The sequence below is a fragment of the Bombus flavifrons genome, chromosome 2 (genome assembly GCF_040668555.2).
Source record: "Bombus flavifrons isolate JBK064 chromosome 2, iyBomFlav1_principal, whole genome shotgun sequence".
Taxonomy (NCBI): Eukaryota; Metazoa; Arthropoda; class Insecta; order Hymenoptera; family Apidae; genus Bombus; species Bombus flavifrons.
Genome location: NC_138443.1, coordinates 7,622,059 through 7,634,132, shown reverse-complemented (window position 1 = coordinate 7,634,132; position 12,074 = coordinate 7,622,059). Strand labels below are relative to the sequence as shown.

General features: G+C 37.5%; 1 long non-coding RNA gene across 2 annotated transcripts in view; it reads right to left on the bottom strand.

Moving 5' to 3' along the window:
• The window catches only part of LOC138190047 (uncharacterized), a 238,701-nt gene that overhangs the window by 173,520 nt on the left and 53,107 nt on the right, over positions 1-12,074 (bottom strand). For both annotated transcript variants that reach the window (XR_011176186.1, XR_011176185.1), the window contains exon 2: positions 1,985-2,087. This is a non-coding gene — a long non-coding RNA (uncharacterized LOC138190047). The remainder of the gene's footprint in view (positions 1-1,984; positions 2,088-12,074) is intronic.

The window sequence follows — 12,074 nt, the reverse complement described above, 5'->3', positions numbered from 1 at the left end:
AAGTTATCGAGGATTTCTTATATTTCATCTTTAATTCTTATCAAGGAGATTTTATTTAATATGAGAATTTTCCAAAAATGTTTAGCAAAATCTTTATACGTGTATACGGCTAATTGATATACAAGTGGAAGGAGTACACTGTCAGCAATATCCGATTAACCTTTGAAACAGTTTCTTAGAAACTTGCGCCGTATCGTTTAGATCGTGGCACGACCTCGTTCGTCAGCTAAATTCCTGCGCGCTGCGACTTCTGAATAAAGGATACAGAAAGAAGGAATTATATTTCCATAAATGCTCGTCTGGGACGCGTAAAAGATGTAATTTCACGGGGGAATTCCAGGTTGTTGGATTAATAAAAAAACACCAACTTTATCTGAATACCTCCCTTAATCTATCGCAGTATTATTATTTCAGTTTATAAATAAACGTATAAATTTACCGGTTGATATCTTTAGCTTGAAATTTCATTATATTTATTTGTTGTTTCGAATGTAATTCCAAAAACGTAAGTTACGATCATTAATCCAGAAATTCACACAATTTTAAATTTCACACGATACTTTAAATTCAATACCAAAGTTTTTATTTAAACGATCAATAATTACCAAAGTAAAGTATGGATTGCCAAGAATACAATACATCGAAAGAAAAGAGCAGCACGATGATGGAACGCTATTTCGCTGGAAGGAGGAGAGAAGCTTTTCCGTAGTTTACCCAGCGTTTCTCGCGAGCATTCCGCACTTTGTGCTTTAGCGTTTGTTCCGTTAAATTGCTTTAAACGCTATCGTGGCGCTCCAATGGAGCAAACGACCTGCCACGGTGTTAACCTTTCGTTGGTCAGGCTATAACCTTTATCTGGTGACAAAATCGGTAATAATCTCGACCAATGAGTACCACCTCTGGCGACTCGTATTTCGAGAATTTCGGCCAGGGAATTTCGTTCGCAAAGTTATCTGAATATTTACGAGATGTTTGTTCGGATCAGACTTGCAGCATTCGTTGTAAATAAATGTAAGTGTATACATAGGTGTATGTGTGTGTATATATATATATATATATATACGAGTTATTTGTTTGAGTAAAAAATTTCGACGATAGCAAAGGACCGGGGTTGTCGGGTACCGTTATCGTCCTCGCGTAAACGGTTCTTCTTTCTATTGCAATTGTACAGAAAACGAATGTCTCTTGCAGTGGTACATACTGTAAATATCAGTTTGCCTTGACTGAGCACCAAGTCGTTACAAACGATTTACGAGCCATTCTGGAGGCCAAACTGTCCTGACGCAACATAAGCATTAATGTTCGGAGGACGATTACTCGATGTGCTACTAGGTCACTGTTATTTCTTGAACCGAGAAGATAAAACTAGCTATGTCATTTTGGATGAAATGATATCTTTTAAATAGATTGTAAGAGATAATACAGAAAACTGAGCTTTTCTAATACAAAATACATTTCTTTTTAAATATAAGTAGACTGAGTTATTATTTACACATGTAACAAGTATTAGGTTGTCCGAAAAGGTTCTTTCGTTCTATAAGGAAATAATAGACGCACAATGTTTTTTGTTTTATATTAGCTTATTGAATTATACACGAACATAATAATAGAAATATAACGAAATGGATCATACCTAATTCAATAAAATAATATAAAACAGAAATTGTTGTTCATCTATTATCACCTTATGAAACGAAAGAAACTTTTCGGACAACCTAATACCTGTTATTCGTAGAAGAAAATGTTTTCTCATTATTGAAAAATTTAAGATCTAGCAAGTTTTCGGGATGTTGCTTCGGGATACTCGAAATTTCTTGTGTCATAAATAGTAAACTTATTGATTTTTGTTTCGAATAATTCTTATTTCGAATAATTTTATATTGATAAATTTGCGGCAGTGAAATTATGAAGATTGATCGAACATGCATAATTTATCAAGGATACCAGAATGATGTTAGAAGATTAAGGAACATAGTGTACTCACGTAAACCTACGTCTGACATATTATACAGCTTGATTCCTGTGTTACGCATGCAGATGTATGCTGTGACTCGGAAGATTCAGATCGCATTTAATGTTCATAATTTCTGAAATAAATCAAATTGAAAGATAATGTGCTTGTATCCTGGTTCATTATTTCTTATATCTGGTAGGTTTAATAATCGTTTGCTTTCTCCTGCACAATAATGTGTGTCTTTTATCCCTGTGAGCGAAAATATTTTATTACTCTTTTGTACAACTGCTATTACGCTGTTTCTTAGATTATGGAATCTTTCAATTTGAAATTATTTTATTTCCGCTCAGCAATACTCTTGGGAATATATGCCCGACAGCGACCCAAAGAAAGAGTTTCTTTCTAGAAACACGTGGAAGAAAAAGAAGAAACAGAATCAATGAAAGAGGAAGAAGATAATGTTAGAAGTTAAAATAAAAATACAAAACTGTGCAAACAGAACCAAGATAAGCGGAAAAAGATTTGCAAGCAAACGAAAGAAAGAAAATAAAAAAGGAAAGGAGGACAGTGAAATAAAAATAGGATCTTCCATCCTGCGCCATCGCTTGTCTTCGATTTCTTCCAGCTATTGGTAGTCCTGAAGGTGTAACGTAGGTATATAAAAGTTGGTTTACGATCGAATCACGCGGCCAAACCGACGCGACCCAAAATCGATGAGAACTCGTAAAAGTGCATCGATTCCTGCGTCGGCGAGCATCGGTAAGAAGAAGGCAAATGAAGGCTTAGAGAAGAAAGGGGGTTTACGTCTAGAAAGATTGATTCCAAGATGTGGGGAAGTGGTGCCTGTCATTTGCTCGTTCGGCTTAACGAAATGCGTCCCGTCGTATCTACCCACTGCATACCAAGAAAACAGTGACCGAGCTTACCAATGCGGATTCCAAGCTTTCAGACGTAAAATTTTCTAAAACCAATTTTTGCGGCCTTTGATGAAATGGATTTGATGGAATATTCCAAGGAATTTTCAAGATATCTACATTTGATATCTAACTTGCCACAGATAAATTTTTATAAAGTTATGAATAAGAAGATGAGAGATTCTTTCAAGATATCTATATTGTAGAGATTTATTTAAATTTATTATTTCAGAAATACTTTTAAGATATCTATATTTCACATCTAGGTTATAATAAAAAAATGTTGGGTGACGTTATGAACAGAGAAACAAGAGATTAATTTTTTACAAAATTATACATCGATGGCCTATATTATAAAGAAATTGTTTCAAATATATACATACGTCTTCTATGGCTCATGATTGACTAAAATCGACGTGGATTATAAATAACGTACCTGTCATCTATAATATAATTGGTTCCTACGTATCCTAAATAACATTCTAGCTTCTAACCGACACATTCAAAACGTTTCCCATTATACATCAAATGTTCCTATATCCCAGATTCCCTTTTTCTTATGAGTACAGTCATTCTCACCAACACCCACTTTCCTTCTTTGAACGACATCACCGCATATATCCACAAAACCTACCAAACATCAGCGAGACGTAGTGTCACTTGTATCATTATAAGCTAAACAAGCCACGTAACACGTGCGCGTTAATACGCCCGGCTTCCAAAATCTGCTCGCCAAAATCCCGCGAGACAAAAATGAACCTCGTTATCCTCGACACGAACATTCTCCGTTTCCGAACAATAGAACCAAGTCGATCGGCCTGGAATCTGTAGATAAAAAAGACAATTGACTACTGGAAAGAATAAAACGTGGTCCTCCAGAAGTGATATCACATTTGATCTCTCATGAATGCGAGAATAAAAGCGTAGGAATAAACAGGAGTACGTAATTTTGTGAAATAAGGGTAACGAAGAACGAGCTCTCTTCTTGTTTCGTCGGAGTTATACGCGTCCCCGATGGTCGTACGCTAAAAAACATACGCGAGCCAGGCGTAGTCGTAAAAAGAAAAGGTTATGCCTGGTTTTACACCGGACCATAAGTGAAATGTGCATCCGGCGGCGAAGCTCTCCCGTTACGTATATGACAGGCCAACTTTCGGGTGAACTCGGGCGCGCGGATTTACACGTCCGCGAAATCACTACCTCCGTTCAGCGAGCGTGGAACCGAGCTACCAGTCGCTCATTGTGTGTACGTTACGTCTTTAGCCTAGTTCGCGAACAGAGGCACGCTGTCGTAATCCCTTCGCTGGTTTATCGCAAAATTTCCGAATTACGCGGTCGCGTACACACGTGATGTACAAGATTCAACAACGTGGCGCGGAGACGCGATGAAATTTACGCGGTTCCCGCGACGGTGAAACTTCACGAAATGAAGATAGTTCGTGTTTGTAACAGTTACTTTTCGTTACGTTTTGTGTCTAGCGGAGGCAGCTGGTTGATGGATGGTCGATTTCTCAATTTTTATTGAGAAAGTAAAATTTGTCTTTAATTATATTTAATATATGTAGTTGATTAGTTCGGTACTCGAAGAGTAGAAATATGTTATTTTATGATTAATGAGGATGTAATGGTATGAACTTTTGAGTATTTAAGTTCGACAGTTTAGACTTTAAGGTAAACATACAGGTGATAGGAATTAATATATTATATGTACAAACGTTAGATGATTATAAGACATTAAATCTAGAAAATGTACGAGAAAGTACAATCATGTATTTTATGTATAATACGACAAAATTGCAAGCAAATCTCGATCTAAAACTTAGAACAATATAGTAAAGTCTCGTTCATATTAATCAAACTACTTGCGATTGAAGAAAACGAGGAATGATTTGATGACTAAAGAGGAAGATAGAAATTTAAAAAAACATTTCAAGCCAGACATATCACTAGTAGAAGATCACTAGTAAGGTCTCAAGTTGTTTGAATTCAAATAAAAGTATCATACAGAAAACAATACGCGTCTCTGTGCATATTCTGCGTCGTCAAACGTAACAAAATTCATTGGACCATGGCGGTAAACGGGGCCATTCCATACCCATAGGCTCTCCCCAAGTGCAATCATCATAACGACGACACGACACAGCAACTCTCTCATCACTTAGAAATCTATGTCATCAAAGAGAACGGGTTAATCTCCTTTACGTGGTCCGGATGAAAATTCATGAGCTAAGTAGTAGGAACCCGGAGCAGGTTTCTTCGAACGTAGAACCGAAACGTATTTCGGAGAGTGCACGGTAAATATCTGCGGGACCCTTTTAGTTCGGCAAACGCGTGTTAACAGAGAAACCACGAGAGATAGAAAGAGAGAGAAGGAAAGAAAGAGAACACCGTTAGATATAATCGAGAGGGGCTTCCGATGGTCGAGACCGATGCGACGACGGCTGGGGACAGGATAGCGTTTTCTCTAGCTGAAAGTCGCTTTACTTCATAATCGCCCAGTTACACGGGGAATTACCATCGTCGTGGGGCTTGCGACGTCGAGTACTGTGAACGTGTCTTTAATCCAAGGAGACTCGCCTCCGCTTCGTGGAGGGGGTTTGTGGATAAAAGGGGCGAAGGTACGCAGAGAAGGGGATGACAGAAAGAGAGAGAGAGAGAGAGAGAGAGACGCAGAACGAGAGGATAGGCAAGTTGTGGCAACGTAACAGCCGGCAACCTTTCCTTCCTTCGACGTGCTCTCTCCGCATTAAATATGCATGCCTGACTTGACTGCGTCCTGCGGGAAATGGAGATTTTATTACTCCGGTACAACCTAATGTCTCGTGCAACTTTGAATTACCGTTGTAGGACGAGGCTACGCAGACGCTTAAGCGCTTCATAAACGTTATTACTAACGTAGGACAACGAGAACTGTGTGCTTTCCACAATCATACGTTTTGATAAAGGTGAGAGGAATTGCTTGTGCAAGGTGACTAAGTAGTCTTATTAGCAGTGTTGACGCTTTGTGCCGGTTTAGCAGCTGTTCTGAAAGAAAATCTTGGACTACTGCGATTATTCATAAGTTCGTGACAAATTATTTTTAGGAAGGTTGTATTTTAATTGAACGGAGAGATTCCATTGTTGCGATAAGAAAGTGAGTGAGCATGTATCTATATTCATATATATTTATCGCAGAACGATTTCATTAAATAGGACTCTCGCTCGCTTTGAACGCGGGCGGATCATTTTAAAATTCCTGATCTATGCACAAAGATAATTATTGATATCGTAATTATCATCAAACGATTCACGAAACTAGCAAAATTTCTCGTTGAACATGCGAATATCTGTCATTGCTGAACATCCTGAAGAAGAGGGGATGTTTTCCTCCCTACTATCCTGCGATAAAAATGGAAGTCTGTACTTCTGTATGAAATGACTAATAGGTTTACCGATACTGTCATAAAACGGAGCAAAGAGGAGAGGAAAGCCATTTTGATTGAAATCTGCTGGTGGACTCACCGACAAGACTTAATAACAGATCAGTGACTTTGATGTCAGAAGAATGAAAATCCAGACGAGACAGGCAAATATTTTTCAAAATTCTATTTCTGGTAAGGAGCGTAGAACGATGGTACTGAAATTTTAGAACGTTTCATATGACGCACATAATATATTCATAAAAGTTATCCATAAGTGCTCGTATAGTTTCGTGAACCTGTATAACCTAGAATTATAGGGGCGTTTGAATAAAATTAGCGATAGAGGAACGTGATACCCCTCATTATTCGATGGAATAAGTTAATATATGGCTGGTCACACGTGTCGGTTGTCCGTGATTGTACATGAACAATAGAGTTCGGCGTAGTGCAAACAGCCGGTGTGTTATTATGAGTTAGAAGTGTATAAAACTGGCGACAATGACACCGATGATAGCGATGACGCGTTCATTATCCGTGATTCGACCGGATTGTGTGGCTCTATCGGCGGGCCTCAGTTGATAAATGCGGTAAAGAGATAGAGTTAATTCGGTGTTATCGAAATGCAATTTATGCGCACGCGATTCGGCCACGGAACGCGGGAGGACGCGCGAGAACGCGATATCATTTAACGTCAACGTTCACCGTGGTCAGCGTTGTATGTATCTCTTTTAGATCATCCGTATCGTTGATTCTTCAGTCGACCAGCCACCGAACCACCAGCTCCAATTAATTGATTTATGAAATCTTCCACCGCGATCGAGTGTTACTCGATGGAATGTGAACTGGCGAGATAAGCGAGGTTATACGAGGGAAACAATGCTATTGTTTGCCCACGGATACGCTAATATCTCTTCATGAAACCTAGTTTATTGTACGTTGATGTATAGTTAGAACTTTTAATGAAAGTTTCTACATGAGTTTCCCAAATTTGCAATTTTAATAGAACAGTAAAATTAATGCATAGTTTAATAGAATATAATAATTGAGCCCCTCAGAAGCCAAATTGATCAACATGCACAAGTACGTGATTAATATACAATTCTTAATACACAAATGACGTACTTTCATAAATTTATTCATCCTGGGGAAATGACATAAATAACAGTGGATTCTGAAATTAAAACTTAAAAAACAGTGTTTGTAACATCGTTACATTTGTATTACATATTTTTCAATTTATAGGGTTTATTTAATATAGCTTCTGAGCGGCTCAATTTCCGAATCGTCAATATTTCTCCTTTTTTAGCAAAGAATGCTCAAAAGACACTGATATAAAAAATATTCCTATAAAATAATATTCCAGTTTGTTATCCATAATATCTTCACTGAAAAAAAGATCTAATCCCGAATCTCAAAATGAAACTCAATTTTTGCGATACACCTTTCTATTAGCTGTGTGAACCGATTTATATGCATTCAACGTATCAAAAAAAGGAATACCGTACATAATAACCTATTCCATAGAATTATAAAATGATCCAATAAATTATTTCGTCCTTATCAATGTTTGCTTGTACCTTTTCATACGTGACTTGAATGCTTACTCGCACGTTGCTTGCACCTTTCCTTCGTACGTTCTTTCCGGAAAAACGACTACTCCAAGAAATCTTGCAAACCAACCAGCATACCAATCGTGTAACAGATACTCCATCTCCCGCGAAATGAGCCAGTAAAAGCATGCCAAGGGTTTTTCGAGCGTGGAGGACGTTCTCCGGACAGGCAGTCGAGAGCAACAGCGGAGAGCTTCCTTTCACGGTATTCTATTACCCGACTTCAGCTTTGGTGTAAAATCTTAAAACCGTCCCAGAGTCTCGTGTTCTGTCATTCGTTCATAGCGTCTCGTTAGGAAAGACGCCCGAAGATAATAACGACGCGACATAACTAAGGCTATCCACGAGTAACAACGTCTCGCATTTGGAACCAGGACGTGAGTGGATTTCGATGGCCCTTCGCGTTGTATCCTGCCTTGTCAGTGAATGGATGAAGGGTAGTGTGCGTCATCACTCATTCATCGAATGAAAAAACAAGGACGCCTCGCGGCTGGATATTTCAGGCGGCTCGTGTTCAGAACAGCGAGGAAAGGAAACGAAGGTAGTCTCCCATGGGATGCGGTAACGTCGACCTTTGCGTGAACCCTCGCCAAGGTAGCCCTTGTTTCCCTATAAAAGTGAACTACCGTTGCGTGCAATGGCCATGGTTATGCTTGAAATGATAGCGAAAGGAAAGCCACTCTGTCATCCGGTGCACGAATAACCAAATTTGACTACGTACGTGGAAGGGAGACTGTGGTCGCATAATAGGTCACGATATAAAGAAAGACACTAAATCAAATAAATATTTCTGACCTCGCATAGTGGAAGTTCCTTTCTGTTTAAGGGTTTCGAATATACACCGGTTCAGGATAATATTCGAATATTTAACATAGAAAAGTTTTACGTCCATACTGTATGTGTTATATAAAACATTCTGGAATTACAATCATATTGTCACGATGATTATATTGGCAAAACTTAAGATCGATCTGTTGAAAATGACAACGTGAGTTCGCGCTCGCTATCCATATGCAGATTCGCTAGCTACAATAAATAGTAACTAGAAGATAGTTCTAGACACAATCGATAGATTTAATCGATAGGTTTAAGATGTTCTTTTGTTTTTATCCCTAATCCATGTAAGAAAGTGCCATAAAGGTTTTTCGGCTCAGAACGGTGTGATAGATTTATCCAAAGAATAAACTAATAGCTAATATGATCCTACCTCTGAATACAGAAATAACAACACGATCTGAAAACGTATATAATAGTTACAAGATATATACTGCAGACACATATTCGTAAAAAATTAAATATCGTCCCACTGAATATTTAGATTTATGAATACAATGGATAATTGACAATTTAAATACATTTGTCGTTTGTGCGAAATATATCTGCACTAAATATTTATGGACACTTTCAAATTCATTTTAAACCTTACGAAATAATATACGATAGTCGAGTTTTATTACAGTGCTAATGAAGTTCCAAAATGTTTCGTATAGCATACATAACATATTCATAAAAGTACAACTGTTCAAAATACAACTTTCACGACTCTGTCTATAGATACGTAAATAAGGAAAAATCGTCGATGCTGGGCCAACATTTTCGATCGATCTTTTGTTTGCCTGTTCAGTTTCGTTCGTCCGATATCGACTGATGTTTGTTTAATTAGTTTCCTTTATATTGGCACGGAGTATTGGAACGTAAAGCAAATTGCCAGATTGACCGTCCGTTTTGTTACTTTTTCGATATCAGGTTAATCGTATATCAACGTACACGTTAGTTTATGCGCGAGCACGTTTTTAATAAAACATTACGAACACAGCGTACACGTTGGCTCTCCGTGATGACACATTAACCGCGTATCAATGGTCTGTTTTCTGGATCGTTCGAAACTTATTCTCATCGGGACGGATTTTAATTAGTGCGGTGACATTTTACCAAGTATCGTGTGGTGATTTTAGATAAAATTCCTTTGTTACCATAAGACGATATGCATATACATAGTCGAGGGAGATCCATGGGCACGATCTCTGCTTGTCGCAGTCGCGGTAATAAAAACGCACGCGTCGCGCGTGCTCTTGCGCGATACGCACGAAAGACAGGGCCACCGTTCTCGTTAAATATTTTACGCTCGATTTTACGAACCTTCGGCGGTACTGTTTCTCCTTTTTTTTATGAGCGGTCACTGTATATCTCGTACCAGAGACATGAAAGTGGCTGTTACGACAACAAACGCGAAAAAAAGGTTCGCGCTGCATTGAGCGACAACGAAAAACCTTCGGTTTCGTGATCATTCCAGAATTTGTGGAATGTTCGCTAAATTATGAGTATGTATACCACACGTGGCTTTTTGTTGAGTGTATCTATATTATTGAACAATGTATCTTCTAATTAGTTTAATGTTTAACAAATATTAGTCAAATAGTAGTAATAGTTTGCGTTAAATTGATTCACTTTAGCTGATTTAATATATCGATGAATGTGATATATTACATTGTAAATTAAATTAGTAATACGCAGGCTTGGTGGATATTAATTGCTTCTAAATTGATTTTTGTAGCATTTATTAGACCTCGCCTACGGCCCATAAATATTTGAATATTTATTAGTGTAAATGTATAATATATATTTGCAATAATTCTACTAAATAAAACTCTTCTATTAAATTGTGATTCTGATATTGTGTCAGATAACCATAAACAGCTACCAGATACCAAAATAAAAATAGATAAGAGAGGAATAATCGAAGTTGGATAAGAATAGCTGCTCCGTAGATACCTGGGTTCAATAGTGTCAAGTATCCAAATACTGAAATGTCAGTCATCACGTATGAATAAAAAGGAATCTTTCTAAAGCGGTGTGGAAATCTTTCTTATTTTAATTTTAATTTAATAAAATCAGGCTTGATCCCGCATGACAAAAAGGGAAAAACTAACAGTAATTATTTTATAATAAATAGATAAATTCAAGGCAATAAAATGCAACAAAAATATAGATCTTTTGGTAAAATTGTATCTGATGTACATATAAATACTTATATACGATAATATATATGATTCAATCAGTTGATTAACTTAGTTTTAAATTTTTCGAAGTTCAATTAACGGGAAGAATAACAGACACGCACTTTACGTCTATTCTAATCTACCGTATCCAAACTTCCACTTTTATACCGTAAAAGTTCTCCCCTCTGTTATCTGCTTAAACTAGCATGCAAAAGCTAATACGACTCTGTCAAAACGGAAAAAAGGGGATGAATCAGCCGGAACAGTTCGTCGAGAAAACAGTTCTAATTGACTATCTCTGATCGAGAGTTCCGCCACCCTATTTTCTTCTACCCTCGACTAAACCAAATGTCCTGGTGACGGGTGTATTGCGTCGAATCACCACAGGGAATATCGTTTAACGTTTGTTTACCCGTAAATCGGGCGAGCAGATGTACAGGCAAATGCGACTCCAAACTTTTTAGGAATCTTGTCGCGAAAACGACGAATACGATGATAATTATAAATTTGATTTAAGCAAAACATTTGACAAAATTGTTTGTTACACTTAGAATACCAACAATGTAAAAGTGCGCTCTTTCACATTTTTATTCAAAATTATTATGTTATCTTATTCAAAGAAATAATCATGTAACTGAAAGTTCAACGTCACTTTGATAGATTCTAGACAAATAGATTGGAAACCTATTTCGTTTTGAAATTTCTTAAAATAAGATAAGAGAATCAATCTAACGTGACATGCTTCATATCATATTTTACTGCATTTCTTCTGATTATTTCATATAATTCATCCAATGTATCGCGATATTATGCAACTAATTCGAAGAAGCAGTTCAAACTTAGTCTAGCCAATAGTACTGACAAAATACAGCTCATTATACACCAAGAAATTCTCTAAATTCTCGAATTGAACAGAAGAAACTAAACTCAAGAAACAATAACTAATTCATTTTCAAAATCACTGCTACATATTATATCGCCATGCGTGTGCTTTATAAAAGTATACCCTCATCAGCCTCGTTTTTAAATCGTTCGCGGCGCAATATAGAGACGTGCAGACACGCGGGAAGTAGAAACGGGTCGTGTGCCTCCGTTGTACGATCGTTTTTCCGAAGGCGAGACGATGCAATTGCTCGAAGGGATCTCACGCTAGGATACGTAGCGCGTCGTGGATACGTCGGTTCGTAGTTGTGCCG